The sequence below is a fragment of the Mytilus californianus genome, unplaced genomic scaffold, assembly GCF_021869535.1.
Source record: "Mytilus californianus isolate M0D057914Y unplaced genomic scaffold, xbMytCali1.0.p SCAF_12, whole genome shotgun sequence".
Taxonomy (NCBI): Eukaryota; Metazoa; Mollusca; class Bivalvia; order Mytilida; family Mytilidae; genus Mytilus; species Mytilus californianus.
The window spans coordinates 24037091-24054335 of NW_026262604.1; the positions used below are offsets into that span (position 1 = coordinate 24037091).

General features: G+C 33.9%; 1 long non-coding RNA gene across 1 annotated transcript; it reads right to left on the bottom strand.

Annotated features, from left to right (window-relative positions):
- Window positions 1–3207: 3207 nt before the first annotated feature.
- LOC127721603 (uncharacterized) lies at window positions 3208–4902 on the bottom strand. The gene is made up of 2 exons (XR_007991337.1): window positions 4811–4902; window positions 3208–3605 (listed from the first exon to the last, which is right to left on the bottom strand). It is a non-coding gene; the product is annotated as an uncharacterized LOC127721603 (long non-coding RNA).
- Between the last annotated feature and the right edge of the window lie 12343 nt (window positions 4903–17245).

Genomic DNA, 17245 nt, shown 5'->3' on the forward strand with positions numbered 1-17245 from the left:
AAAATTGTTTTGATTAAGCGTACTGAATTAGAATACGAAGACTTCAAACCAAAGGTCGTCACTCGTCGCGTCAAGTTTTTTCAACACATCAGTTGAAATTTCTTTCTTAACTTCTGGGGAACCTATGCTGAATTTAAAATATGCAATGAGGCTTTTTATAAACTGGCCCGTGTCAAATTTGTGCCACTTAATACGCTGTTATACGCAAATGTGCCACTTTGATGTGTCAATATTTCTGACGAAGCGGTGCCGATAGTAATTTACGAGTTACGTCCCTTTGTTGACACTTTTCATGAACAAACTTTTAGGTACTATCAAGCACCATATACTGTCATTTACAAGTGGATATTATTAAAATAATTTATTATCTTTTTACTATATATATTTTGATTTTATAAAGACATATGTAAAACAATTAGGTAAACACATTTTATCATTTTTACAACAATTTCAGAACTGAAATAGGGCTTTAATATTACAGTTAATGTTACTCTGTGCCATAATATATTATTCCAAGAGTAGCTTTGATATTTATATTTTGGTAAATATTTTTATTGCTTTAACCAAATTATATAAACACAGAAATAAATTTCTACTACATAAAGACAAGGGGAGCCAAAATATGCTTGAATACTTGACCTAGACAGGGTTAAAATGATCACAAACAGGAATTCCTTTTCAATACTGATACCTGATCCTACCTTTTGCCTATAGGATATACATTTAAAAGAGATAAAAATCAAAGTATTCTCAATGTAAATTCTTCATAATTTGGAATAAAAGGAATTGGTTTGCAATCCTTGTATGATTAAACTAATATATATAACAATAAATTTTGTCTCATTGATTCCATGCAAATTCTACTGAATGGACTCAAATTATAAAAAAAGCCTAAACCAATGGATTTAAATGGTTTATAATCATGAACTTGCGAATAAATAAGAACGAGAAAGATTCAATTTCATATTTTCCTTCTTCTATATAAACAAAATCAATAAATAACTATGCATTATTAAAAGTACTTCAGTTTCTGGCCCCGTATTCACAAAACTGTCGTAACGCTACGACTGTCGTAAGGTAAGGTTTACGATATCGTAAGTTGTAACTTGTATTCACGAAAGAAATTTACGATGCGAGATGTTGTAAATATTGTTATAGAATTACGACTGCTCGAAGCCTGTCGTAAGTCGGAAAGTCATTATCGCAAATATGGCTGCAGCGTTAATATTGAGAGAAAACGATAGGTTTTTTTTTCGACGCGAAAGAGTATTTCTGGATAGATCTAACCCATTAGAAAGGCCTGATGATTTTTTATAAAGGGCATACAGATTTCCGAGGCATAAAATAATTGAGCTGTGCAATGAATTAAGACCAGATCTGGAGAAGGCAACACTAAGATCTCATAGTATTACCAGATGAAGCCAAAAGAAGAGTGAATAAAACTGATTTCTACAAAATAGCTAATTTTCCAAATGTGGTAGGTGTAATTGACGGTACGAATATACCAATCAAGGCGCCAAATGACAATGAATAACAGTATGTAAACAGATAGAATTTTCATTCAATTAACGTCCAATGTATTTGTGATGCAAACTTCAAAATTATCAACGCTGTATTCAGATGGCCCGGCAGTACACATGATTCTTATATTTGGAATAACTCACAGATATGCATGCAGTTTGAGGAAGGTGACATAGCTAACGTGTGGCTCTTAGGTAAATCAATTATATTATATTAGAAAACAAGTACCTTAATCTCGGTAACAACAATTATCGCAACAATCTTGACCCCATGAAAATTACTTTCCATTATATTTATTTCCTGCATATTTGGGGAAAATATTTATTTTCTGCATTTTGTTGGGCAAAATATTTCTATTCATTCTGTTTGAGTTAAGGTTATATTTTTCAGTTCTTAACAGGCTAGAATATGTACTTTCATAATCCTCCTGCTCAACTCCTCCTTTAGTTTTTCCTCTTGCCCCGAGAAAATCAAATGATGGTCGTCCCCAAATCAAAACTTATCAATCAAACATTTTTGTTTTGTTAATTATGTTTCATTTTGTTTAGAATAATTACTATGCTTAGTATAACGGACGCCATAAAAATAGAATATCTTGTATATTACATTGTATGTTCTACTCTGAGGGTGTTAAACGACCATTGTTATACCCATAAGGGTTTCGCATGGTCGGAAAAAATATCTTGTGTTAACATTTCGTCACTAGGTAGCTTGTTCGCCACGAGTTAAGGACGTCGCCGAAAGTTCGAAACCAGCCTAGGTCAAACGGAAGACTTTAAAAATTCGTATTTGCTGCTACTCCACAAATACTGGTTGAATCGAAGTAAAAACAATGTGTCCAGGTAGGGTGACATGTCTTCCTGCGGACTATTACTTTGTGAACTAGCCCGTTAAAAATCCTGCTCGGCGGGTTGGTCTAGCTAGTACAAAGCAAGGTCAATATTTATGTCACATTAACATGTTCTCGTCCTGAATATGCATTTAATTTTCCGCTGGACGATCAACCAGTTGCCGATTCAGGGGGCGTAGCGGGTGTATCCTCCCTTTTGATTGGACATGTATCCTTTTTTCACCATAAAATCGGCCACAAAAGATTTTGACATCGCTACATACGGCATTTTTTTCTTTCTTCAGTTTTGTGAAATTACGCTCTACTTTTACAAAAATTCTGGATCCACCCCAACGTTAAATATCCTGTCGTCATCATCATCTTCATTGACTTCTTTTAATATAATGTTTTTCTTTGTTGAACACCATTTGTTAACTTAAATATATGAACGTTGTTTGATTACAGGTGAAAGTGGTTACGCTTTGAAACCTTGGATGTTAGTTCCATTCATGAACCTCTCTACGCCAGCTGAGGAGGAGTACAACAGAAGACATTGCAGAACGAGGGTAACAATAGAGCAGCTATTTGGAATTGTCAAATCTCGCTTTAGATGTATTCATAAAACAGGTGGATGCCTATGTTATGCACCAGCAAAATGTTGCAGTATAATAGCTGCTGTGTTTATTCTGCAAAACATTTGTGTGGATAGTAAGATACCATGTATTGAAAATGATGTTATGCCTGATGAAGACAATGACCTAAATCCGCCATTAAATGAAGGTGTGGTATGTGAGAGTAGACAACATATTAGAAGGGATCTCGCCGCTCGAGTTCGTTTGAAAAATTGTTCAACAATCAAAATGATAAATTTAATTTAAATACTATTTTCATTTTCTGACTCAGTAAGAGAAAACTTTGTAACATCAAACAAACATATTTTACATTTGTAGGTAGCTCATCATTGAACCAGATTGAGAATAAAAGGGGGAACATAAATTGAAGTTCTGTTGACTTAATTGTCTGTCTTCTTCCAATTTGAGCCTCTTAGTTTCAATTCCCAAGCGACTTTGCTCAATATCAAGCCTGTCTTGTTCTTCTTGTAATCTCCTTTTCTCTACACCGAGCCGTTCTGTTTCAATTTGCAGTTTTTCTTTTTCCACTGCAAGCAGCTCTTCATCAACTCTTTTCCATACTGTTGTCAATCTTTTTCCTATTCCTGAGGCTACTGTGGCTGCTGCACTGGAACCACTATTCACTGCAATTCAAAATAACATGCAGAGTAAATCATCTTGTTATTCGATTGAACGCCTGTCAAAGAAAAAGCAACGACAGGAAGAAGACAACAGACAAGTTCATTAAATTTAACCTCAAAATTTTAGGGTTATATCAATGAGCATATCTTTTAACAAATTAAAACAAAATGCAGATACACAAAAGAATAACAAAACATCAATAAATGTATACTAAATGAGAAACACTATTATTTTTATGTATCTGCACATTTGTATTTCTAAAAACCTAGAAAACATAATTGTTCTTGGTAAACTTCATTTTAAAAATCACGGCAACACATTGATTTAAACATGCATCTTAAATACAATTCCTGATTGAAATTATCAGTTATGAAATATTAAATGACGTTTTCTGTAGAACACAAGATCGCATCATAATTTATTAAATAACCATCTTCTTCGTGAAAAGCAGAGTTTAATTCGCTCCTCGTCGTAACTTTTGACGAGATTATTATATGTGACCACATCTACCATCACCAAAGCTAAACTCGTAGGCGCTGGAGTACGGACCCCCTTTTGTGTGTGTGCTTGTTTTTTTTTATCAAATTCTTCAACTCATTTTTCATAGCTTTTCATAACTTTCTTTGTGATCTTGCCCGTATCCATACAATTCTACTATGTCTACACAAGGCGTAAGGTCCCTGCTCAATAGCCAGTGTTTTCGTGTCTTAATTGATATAAAAGAAAGGATATGGGGTATCCATCCCTGGCACAATCAGTATATGCACGGACAAAAACACAAACAACAAAGGAACAACTTTTATTGCCGTTCTTCTTCTTATATTTACAGTGAGGTCTTCAACACTGAGCAAAAATTCTTACTTCTTGCAAGTTTAAAACGACCCTTAGCACCAGTTTGAGTGGAATTCTTTGCAAACAGATGATCACGCAACAACTGTGAATTGAACTTGAACGAAGTCATGGAGCTATATCAATATAACATTATAAATCTGGCAAAGAAATCGAAATGTAGCCCGACAGTCACACTGAAACGTGAAAAAAACAAAACAAACATATTGTCAACCGTGGGGCTTAAATTTTACCTTAGTTCACCCTATACAAGCTTGGAAATATCTCGATCCTAAACTAAATGAAAATTCATTTTTATAAAACATATACCGACTTGACCACTTGAAAGTGTGGAGCTTGTACAAAATATGGAACTGACCTGCCTTAGCTTGCATATCTGTTAACTTTGGACTTTCATTGTTGGTTAAAGAAACGGTCTCCTCATGAAATTCACAGGAAACGACAGCGTCTAATAAAAAAATAATAATCATTATTACTTTTTCTTTGGATGATTTGAGGATGATATATACATCGCATTAAAGAAAACTGTACATTTAAGGTGGTGCACAGACAGTATAAAATTTCCTTACCTTATTGTTTTAGTTAACGTCAAACATTTTACTTAAAGAGAATAATTAATCCATTCAAATACACCTTATCGCTATTTGTCCGCCATTACTGGACATCACACAAGTTCCCGTAAAATTTTGACGTCATAATAGAAAATGTCTGACGCCACAATGGAAAAGTGATTGTTGTATGACGTCAAAAGTTCGAGCGGGACAGATTCTCGGGTCAAGCGGGAATAGCGATAAGGTGTATTTACAGCTGAACTCGCCATTGCTTTTTTAAACAAACACACTAAATGACACTAAATGTGTGTACATTCTGTTCAGATGCATGTTGACATCGATGTGTAAGACCAAAAAACTACAATGTAAAAAAATTTCTTTCTTTTGGAATTTAGTTCAAACGGGGTTTCCTAAGGGGTGACAGAACGTTAGACTTGATTTTTTTTTTAAACTTTGAGATACGTATTATTAATTTGTTTTATAGTATAGATCTATATAGTTTCTAACCTTTGTTTATCTGTGAAAAAAGAAGAAAAAATAACAGATAATTTCGAATAATTTATTAACGTAATTGTTAAAGGACGGCATTATTTTCTTTAATAATAAGACACATGCTTATAATATAGAAAGACATCTATTTCTGACCCCAATGGCATGTTAGAAATAGAAAACATCATTGACATCGAAAATCTGATATAAATCCCTTTTTCATTGGTGTGATTTAGTCAGATTATGAGAAAAAACTATCTAATCGTAGAGACACACTCTTTTGGCATGAGTTCATTTAGGAATTTTGGTAAAATCGATATGGCCCCAAATGCTGTAACTATTTTCGTTCATTGCTTCCGACTTAATGATGTAGTATCTATTTTTCAAAACTAGTACATGGTTAGTTTGAAGTATGAAATAAAAGAGGAAAATTTTGGTACCAATAGTTTACCCCAATCATAATTACGGACGACGTACTTTCCTTTTGACTGTGGTTGATTCTTTAAGTTTTTTTAATTTGATTTGATACATGCACAAATATAATGACAAACTGGTTACTTCAAAAACTCTTCTCCAATTTTAAAAAGACATGCGGATTCGGTGTAAATGAGACTTTAATTCCAGGACACAAACAATTAACAAAGGTATATAGAGGTAAACTTACAGTCGGTCATTATACGATATTTCAAACACTAAAAGGATAAAGTATACATAGTCTGTGAATAAATAATCAGAGACTACTTAAATTTGCTATCAGCATTCATTTCCTAAAATAAAATATAGCAGTCGAATGTAAACGATCACAACCGCTTGGACAATAAAAAAAAAACTCAAATAGTACCGAAAACAACGACTGGGACTATAATCAACTCTGACATGAGTGAAAACAACCGCTGTTGACTGACACAGATAAATGGTGGCGGGTTGAAATAGTCACTCATATCCCATCCCTTGTATAATAATAAAGTTAGATAGAAGATTGCACTTGTGTGAAGAATAGACGATTTTAGACTACCCTTTATTTTCCAGTTGAAAAATTTGAAATAGAACTCTTTTTACACGAATGGACATTTTCAAATTACATGAATTAATCAACCCTTTCTTGTATGTTCTTAAAACTGCTTTGTTATATGCAATATTCAGGTACCACCATAAGGAAAGCTTTTCACATAAAATTTTAAAATAAACTACTGGATTAGATGATCACGATGAGGACGTGGCGCAGCGAATGTTCGCTCCTTCGAGATTTGGATTTTTTTAAAGCCAAACGGAAACATTTTTTACAACACTGTGGTCAAGGAATTACAAGAAAGGCCCCATTATATTTTTTATACTTGTATCTCTTTTCCTTCGCTCTATTTGATTATATCTTGATCTTTTTCATATACATGTATAGTCATACGAAGTAGTTTGATTAGAGTCTTGTTTAATCTTTCCTACTAACAAAACAAAAAACAAAACAAAAAACGATTCAAAATGATGACAATAGTTTACTAGTTTTAATGAATCAGATGGACTCAAAAAATCTACATGCTGTTAATAACTTTTGTATAAAAACAAGTTCGTATATCAATTAAGTGTTTTGGATTTTCATTTTCAATACTTGTATTAGCTTAACTTTTGCATAGAATCCTGCACTGCCGTCCGTGTTTATATATTTTTTTTCTTTAGCTACCGTCAAATAATTTTGGTTGTGAAAATAAACAATTCAGAATTTTCTTTTGGCACCAGTATTATTTTGAAAGAGTCCGTTATGATATGAAAGTCATGATATTTGGTTATTTAGCCACCAAAGACATCAGGACAAGGCTATAAAATACGGGTCGTCGTACTGCCTTCAACAATACTTTTGTATATATGATCTCCCCCCAGTTTTTGGTTGGATTCGTGTTGCTTAGTCTTTAGTGTTCTATGTTGTGTGATTACTGTTAATTGTCTTTTGGTCATTTTTCGTGTTTCGCCATGGCATTGTCAGTTTGTTTTTGACTTGTGAGTTTGACTATCCCTTTGGTATCTTTCGCCGCTCTTTTTTATATGCAAGACTGGCCTTCATATAATTCAGTGTGAAACAATTAAAAGGAGAAAGTTCATGACATGTTAAGTTTTTAGCATTGAAGGATCGAAAACAGACATGACAAACAAAGGGTATATGATAACGACAACCACTTGGCCAAAACCTTCTTCCTGGCTTTTGAAAAGCCCAGTAAATTTTTGTAGGCGCTGATCCCCTCTTCTAACATAGAACTGTCGTATACCAGTATAACATTAAAACAAATAGCAAAAAACATTTGAAAAGAGTTTGACTTGTCATAATTGGACCAAGCACAAAAAAACCTAACACAATGACAAAAGACAAAAAGTAATAAAAAAATAAAGGATAGGTAATTCAAAACACGATCTTAACTAAAAATGGAACATATTTTCAAACATGATTGAATTGACAACAAAGTAGGACGCATAAACAATTAAGGCGGAGTATAAAAATTGTAAGCCATGATCAAGTATTAGAATGATAAATAAAAAATTCAGGGTATGATTTGGCTTTTCGCAGAAATCTTTTTAAAAGATATTGCCGAAATTATTAATAACTTTAATATTATTTTGGTATTTTTAATACTTATTAAGTCAACATATGTTTTCACCAACAGCAATTGGACAAGTTTCTCAAGAAATATGTTGGGTAAAATTGTGCATTCAAAAACAGATATTCCCAACTTCGACCGACTTTATCTGCCGAGCTAGCTTTCTAAATTTGAACAAACAGTTTTTATTGAACATATTTACAGAAATCAAACTGTGATACCAATTATCGAACGAATTGTAATCTGTAACACTTCCCATTGTGAACATCGGTAAAAACTCAATGGTTTTACTGCAAAACGTTACCAGTAATTTCAAGTACCTGCCACTTTTATACGCATAAACGTCACACACAGCACCAGGTTTGATGACGTCATTCGGATAAATGTTACAATTTAAAAATAAAATAACAATTGTTTTTTTACAGTCAACCATGTGAACTAATTTCACTAAGTTAATTTGATAAATAAAGGCATACAGAGTTTATAGTTGGAGGTTAGCTTGTGTAAAAATTTGAACGTTACCTCTTAAAAAATTGTTTTCAACCTCAAAAGTTCAATATATTTTTGGGACATTTAGGGTTATTATTGTATAACAGAACAAAGTCAGTTATTTTTCTTCAACCGTATTATGGTTTCGGCAGTAAAATGATGTTTTTTGTATACTTTTTAAATGGTTTATAGGTTCTGTTAAAAAGCAACAAAAATGTCGTTTTGGCGTGCTAGCGGTAAACGACAAAAATGTCGTTTTGGCGCCGAAAGGGTTAACGCATTTCATTTTTTTTTTAATTTGAATGATTTCTTGGCTTTCACAAAGAAAATGTAAATGCTGTATGTACTAATGCTCACAATTTTCCTATTTTATCTTCATTGGGTCTTTTTTCATGAAACGAAATTGAACTGATCCTTCAAATATGTCTTCAATATAAAATAAGAGGTATATATCAAAAGTAATTCACCTACATGTACAAACTAGATGCTAAGAGTATATTTATTTCTTCAATTAATTCTTTCAAATATACGTCAGCATTACACAAGCTCTTTAGTAAATAATTAACAGCACTTCGGAATGCAGTTTTAAATCTATGGAAGCCGGTTAGTATCAGGGTGTAGTTTTACTATAAAGTCGTTATAACGACTTAGCTAATTTGTTATAACGACTTAGCTTATCTAGCTCATTATAACAACTTAGCTAACTCGTTATAACAACTTAGCTAACTCGTTTTAACGACTTAGTAGCTAGTAAGTTAGTTTAGTTGTTATAACGAGTTAGATAAGCTAAGTCGTTATAGCAAGTTAGCTAAGTCGTTTTAACGAGTTAGCTAATTCGTTTTAACGACTTAAAAATAAAACTACACCCTGACACTAACCGGCTTCCGTATAAATCCTATTATGAAATGTAGTATAAACTTGAAAGATTTTTTGAGCAATTAGAAGACCTATAAATTAACTTGTAAGGACATCTACATCTATGTTATTTGAATATCTATTAAGAATGGGGAGATCCATTTTTTTTATATTGTGGGAACTTGGTTTGAAACATATTACAAATCATTCTTCTTACCTCGGTAGTAAGTGTCCCGGTTCAAGTTTATCAATACAAAATTTAAAAATCATTGATATATAACACTACGTTTGTTATGCAACGGAAAAATGTAAGACCTATCAATGTTTTGTATTTGTTGATAAATGTAGCACAAGTGTTAACGTTGATATCTCCATAAGTTTTTTTTATTTCTTAAGCGCGTCAACTATTACACAGCTTTAACCTTCATGTATCGGACAGAGTCAATGGTGTCATGACTTTGGCCAGTATATGACAAAACATCGGGCATATAGTTGGTTTTAAAATGATTATATGATTTTTGTATCGCTTTGGTTGACCGTTATAGATTATCTGTATCACAGTTGACCACGAATGTGTTCCAATTGTCACAATCTCGTCCTCTCGTAATAAAACTTATCACCGAATATGTATTCGCCATGGGCATAACGATGGATACCACTAACGACGGAAACCACTAACGACGGATACCACTAACGTCAGATACCACTAACTACGGATACCACAAACGACGGATACCACTAACGACGGATACCACTAACGCCAGATACCACTAACGACGGATACCACTAACTACGGATACCACAAACGACGGATACCACTAACGACAGATACCACTAACGTCAGATACCACTAACTACGGATACCACAAACGACGGATACCACTAACGACGGATACCACTAACGTCAGATACCACTAACGTCAGATACCACTAACTACGGATACAACTAACGACGGATACCACTAACGTCAGATACCACTAACGTCAGATATCACTAACGACGGATACCACTAACGACGGATACCACTAACGTCAGATACCACTAACGACGGATACCACTAACGTCAGATACCACTAACGACGGATACCACAAACGACGGATACCACTAACGACGGATACCACTAACGTCAGATACCACTAACGTCAGATACCACTAACTACGGATACCACTAACGACGGATACCAGTAACGTCAGATACCACTAACGTCAGATATCACTAACGACGGATACAACTAACGACGGATACCACTAACGTCAGATACCACTAACGACGGATACCACTAACGACGGATACCACTAACGACGGATACCACTAAAGTCAGATACCACTAACGACGGATACCACTAACGTCAGATACCACTAACGTCAGATACCACTAACGACGGATACCACTAACGACGGATACCACTAACGTCAGATACCACTAACGACGGATATTATTAACGTCAGATACCACTAACGTCAGATACCACTAACGACGGATACCACTAACGACGGATACAACTAACGTCAGATACCACTAACGACGGATACCACTAACGTCAGATACCACTAACGACGGATACCACTAACGACGGATACCACTAACGTCAGATACCACTAACGTCAGATATCACTAACGACGGATACCACTAACGACGGATACCACTAACGTCAGATACCTCTAACGACGGATACCACTAACGACGGATACCACTAATGTCAGATACCACTAACGACGGCTACCACTAACGTCGGATACCACTAACGTCAGATACCACTAACGACGGAAACCACTAACGACGGATACCACTAACGTCAGATACCACTAACGACGGATATTATTAACGTCAGATACCACTAACGTCAGATACCACTAACGACGGATACCACTAACGACGGATACCACTAACGTCAGATACCACTAACGACGGATACCACTAACGTCAGATACCACTAACGTCAGATACCACTAACGACGGATACCACTAACGACGGATACCACTAACGACGGATACCACTAGTGGAGCAAGATCTGCTTATCCTTTCGAAGCACCTGACATCACCCATGGTTAGGTGGGATTTATGTTGCTCACTCTTTAGTTTTCTATGTTGTATTTCGTACACTGTTGTTTGTCTTTTCGTCGTTTTTCTGTTGTGTCATGGCATTTGGTTTTTCGTCGACTTATGATTATTGATTGTTCATAGTTTTTTCTGTCCGTCTTTACTGAATATGATATCGAACTTTTTTGGTTTCTTGGCTTACACTAACCGCAAAAAGTATTATTTACATCGTAAGGTTACCAGTTGATACAGGTATCAGTTCTAATCACTTTTCTCTTTTGACGCACACTCCACATCTTCTTTAAGGATGTTCGCTACTCTGTTTCAAAATAACAAGCTTTTTAAAAGACTGTTGTAAATTGATAGTATATAAATAAAGGAACTAAAAAAGCAGAAAAAAATGAAGGGTCCGTGTGCTTGTTTTCGATATATAAACCATTGAAAATTTGGCGGGAAATAATTCTCTCTAGACTTTTCATACATTTAACATTGGCACCCTTTTTCTTTAAAAAATTATGAAAAAAATAACAAGGATTTTATAGCATTTTCAAATATGGCTTTTTAAACTATATGTAATAAAATTATGAAAAGAAAAGTAGGGGTTAGCGGGGACATTTTTTTAATGGCAGTACATGGATAAAACCAGAGGATTCCGAATATCTGGCAAAAATTCAAAAACAAGAGGAGCGAACATCCTTAATCTATTTGAACTCATAAACATCAATTTTGTTCTTATATTGTACAACTACTTCATATTTCAACTCATTAACTTTCAAAATACGTGGTCACAGTCAAATGAGTGGTTACAAAAATGTATGTATTTCATTAGATAAGGAAAGAACAAAAAATTGATATAAACGAAAAACAAAATATTTAAAAAATCATATGTTATGTGAATAGATTATGTTTTCCTAAATAGTATTTAAGATTACACGTTAATAAACCAAATACTGTACTATTAGCATTAAGTATAATATAGTTGAAAAGATATGATGTTTATAATTATCCAGTACTTTACGTGCAAACTACCGCGGAATCAACAGTAAATTATATTTGTAAAACTCCTACTAAGAATAAATAATATGCAATCCCTTCTGTCAACAAATGGTATACAAAAAAGGTAGAAATGTAGATCGCTACTCTAAATATTTTACAATTGATCAGATATTGTTTGCATTAAACACAATTTGGCATAATATTGTTTTATCAAATAATATGAATTTTGCACTTAAAATTTATTATTAGATATGCGTACATTTTATACCTTAAAGTGTTTCAATATGTCACCAAATGAATATTGACTGAGAATTATCGTTCATATAAATTTATAAAATGAATATTTCATTTTTTTTTATATATGTTATTTCAGGATGATTTTAGTGCAAGACACACAGGATCTGGGAAATCACCACCTACTAGTATTAGGACGCTCTAGATAAGGTTTTCAGAATATAGAGAATAATTGGTCATCTACAGAAAAATGGCCTACCAAATAGACTATTTTCATATTACCGACTTTTGACTCCGGATTATATAATTTGTCGACTGGTTACCTTGGACATCATGGTACCAAGTCAGGTAAGAGCAAGCTAGAGAAGTAAAACCAAGCGTTCAATCGGTACAATTTTGGGGGAAAATTACCAGCTTAAATTTTTTTTTCACTACAAAATCATCGGAAAACAATAAATTTTCCCCTCAAATAACACCCATTATATGTTTGGTTTTACTTATTTTGGTTGATCTTACTTGACCGAGTACCATGATGTCCAAGGTAACCAGTCGACAAATTATATAATCCGGAGTCAAAAGTCGGTAATATGAAAATAGTCTATTAAGAATACAGAAAATAGGCCATGAATAAAGAATAGAGAATAATGGATGCTAAAATATAAAAATAAAGAATAATTGGCAAAAATGAATACAGAATATAGAATAATGGGTGCTAAAATATAAAAATAAAGAATAATTGGCAAAAATGAATAAAGAATATAGAATAATGGGTGCTAAAATATAAAAATAAAAAATAATTGGCAAAAATGAATAAAGAAAATAGAAAATAAAGAATGAAAAAAAGAAGACCCCCAATCCAGACCCTCTACTATTGCAATAAAGATCTACTATTCTATTGGAGTTGTTCGATCATGAAAAAAAGAGTTGTTCGAGTACTAAGATCCAATTTGGAACACTTGTAGATTTTGGTGGCGTTTTCCCAAATCAATATTTGACGATTCATCATTGCCACCACCGCTGAACACATCGTTTTTGATAGAACTCGTCCTGTCCCTAGATTTATCACAAGGATGGCAATTATTTAAGATACCCTTCCGGAGCACATGAGATCATCCCCCATTTTTTGGGTGGGGATTCGTGATGCTCAGTCTTTAGTTTTATATGTTGTGTTTTGTGTACAGTTGTTTGTCTGTTAGTCATTTTCTTTTTCAGCCGTGCCGTTGGCGGTTTATTTTCGGCTTATGAGTTTGAATGTACCTTTTGTATCTTTCGACTCTCTTTTTTTATTCGACCTCCCATTTGAATACTTAAATGTTTACTGTTGCTTGCATCAATTGAATGTTTACTATATACGGTGCCTTTAATTAAATATAGTATAGTACATGAATTAAATAATAGTATAGGACATGTACAGTATATATTAAGAACATAAAACATATTTACATGTACTATTTTTCATTTTATTTACAAGTTAGAAATACCTTAACAGTAAACTATATAGATTATTTATTTTAATCTTTAAATAGGGCTCGATATCGTCATAAAATAACACATGTATTAATTACACGAACAGATGTTCATTACCGTCATTTCAATACAGTAACCTGCAACTTCATGTAGAGTAAAGAGGATCTATGTATCTGTATGTGTCTAGTAAATGCCAATTGGATAGATAATAAAAGATAAAGAGCCCCATTCATCACCAGTTGTTGCAAAGTACAAATACTTATGCAATACCAGCTATAAATAATGCGAACTGAAGGCGTTAATTCATTAATTTACTGATTGACTGGTTGATGAATCGAATCTAAATTGTAGTGGCAATTATCACTTAACTAAAGTACAAATTGCAGTGGCATTTAGCACTTTGCTAACAGTGGCTGATCCAGGGAGGGGGGGGGGGTCCGGGGGTTGGAACCCCCTTTTTTTTGACGATCAATGCATTTGAATGGGGACATATAGTTGGAACCCCCCCTTTATCCTAGGTTGGGAACCCCCTTTTAAAAATGGCTGGATCCGCCCCTGACTAAAGTACAAGTTGCAGTGGTAATTAGCACTTTGCTAAAGTACAATGGTGGGTAGCTGTAACAACACTACAAAAACTGAAGAAATCGGCAATTCATACCGTCTGTTCCTTTAGTCCATGTTATACTATGGTAAACCCCACAAAATAAACATAAAGATCTACAAAAACACCTTTCCGTCCCATTGGCAGTCATTTATCTTTTTTTTTTCTTTCCAAATTCATTGCTAGTATGGGGTGGGGGTTGCATCCTTAGTTTTGAATAACGACCTAGAAAACCTACATTTACAAACAATCCCCTTTTAATTTTAATCTAAAATACATGTCACATGTCACACGAAATAATATAATTTTCTAAGATAAATGTCTTATTGCATAATTGTGCTGCGTTTTAAGTGTAGCGCTTTGTTGAGAGTAACAACTCTTTACATCAATAAGGAGCTTGTACCAATATTTACTTTAATCAATCTGTTTAAACACTCACGTGAAACAGACGTAAGAATAAAATATGTTAATGACAAGGTTGATTAATTGTTATTTGTTTAACGTCCAGTGGAAAATATTGCATGCATGTTCAGAAGAAAAAAAAATTACAATTTATTGAAATAGGTATAAGTTCTGCAATGAGGGATCGATCGGCATCATAGACGGGAAATTTGGAATACAACTTTAAAAAAAAAAGATATATTCAATAGGGACAAAATTTAGCCTTGCAACAGGCCACCTATGGACCCATCAAAGAGTTGTTTCAAGGGTTCTTATTGTACAGAGAACACGATACTCTCCCTAGACGAGGTATCGATACATCCCGGACAGCAAATCAGCCACTATGGCGAGGTTTTTACTGACAGTTTGAAGATGACCAGTGATGACCATATTTATATACCCCAGTCACTCTTGAGGTAGATCAGATCAGGAAAATTGTATACAGCCGTTATCAGTCATTGGTGGTGGATACAGGTGTGGCGTAGAAGACAACCCCCCCATTTGATAGTCAACTATTGTTTCTCATGATTTATATGACTGTATAGCAAAAAAAGTCCAAATTATTTTTTCGGCGGTATGTATTCCGTTTTCTGTTATTACCCCTCCCCCTTTATCAAATATCCTGTATATGCGTGTGACATTATTGTTATTACTTAATCTTATTTTGTTCAATTACATGTTATGTAATATTTTGCTTGCTGGTATTCAGTTGCTTGGAAAATGATGTGAGAGGAAAAATTTAAGCTTGGGTAGTTAGTTTAATCCCTTTTAATGGCCAATCAGGCACTTGTAAAAGTTAACGTTTGTCAGTAAGATTATAACGGCTAAAATATGGTATTTATATCTCTGTTCCGTAAGTGTAGGTATACTTCTTTAACTCTTAAATTTTCGTAACACTTTTCTCAGCCTTACAAATCAGATCTTACTGAAATTTGACATGTAGCATTATGTGGGTATGCTTTTTTTAATAATATTTTTTTTACATACACCGCTCATCAATTTCATGTTTACACAAATTCTTAAATATTCTTTTACACGATAGCCATGTATAAAAGTTGTTGTCGCGATTTTTCTCAGGACTTAAAAATCAGAGCTTCATTGAAATTTGCAGTTTAATATGAGCATGTAATATACCGTTTAGACATTTCCAAACTGCTGCTCAACAACTGCTTGTTTACCGATTACTTGACAATATAAAAAAAAAGGGGATTGCTATGGTTGCCAGTGAGACAACTATCCAGCAGAGTTCAAAAGACAAAGATAAAAGCAATTATAGGTCACCCACGGCCTTAAACCACCAGAAAAACCCATAACGCATAATCCGCTATAAAAGGCCCGACATGAAAAATTTGAAAAAAAATTAAACGAGAAAACTAACGGCATACTTTATAAAAATACAATTTACGAAAAACAAATATCACAGTCATGAACCAACGACAACCACTGAATTACAGGCTCCTGACTTGAGACAGGCACATAAGGAATGTAGCGGGGTTAAATATGTGTGTTAGCGCTCAATCTTCTAACCTTAGGTGTGGTGTTACAGCACAAAATAAGAACACACTGTAAAAATCAGTTGCAAGTTGCTTAACTCAATAAATCGGTTCGAAGTACAAATAAACCAACTAACATAAAAACAATAGACACAAAGCACCGATATAGGAGTACTCGCAGTATCTGAAAACTAGTTCAAGGCAAATAAAAACTAATAAATAAAATCATGTTTTCAAAGACTAATGTAAGTGTATTTTTCCCCTAATGATCATGTTTATAATTTTCGCGTCATTTTTCCGAGGAATTACATATAGAGCTTCTAGATATTAGGTATCAAGTTTCACTGAGCATACCTATGATACCGTGTGAGGCATTTTCACATTAAAGGCCTATCGATATTGTGTTCGTCTCGTCTAATATAAGATCATATAATAGTAAACGAGACGTCATATCCATTCTGATGTCAAATTATCCTTTTCCTGTAGTAAAGTTATACAGAAACTCAGACTTATTACCTTATTACTAGTACCAACTATGCTAACAATTCT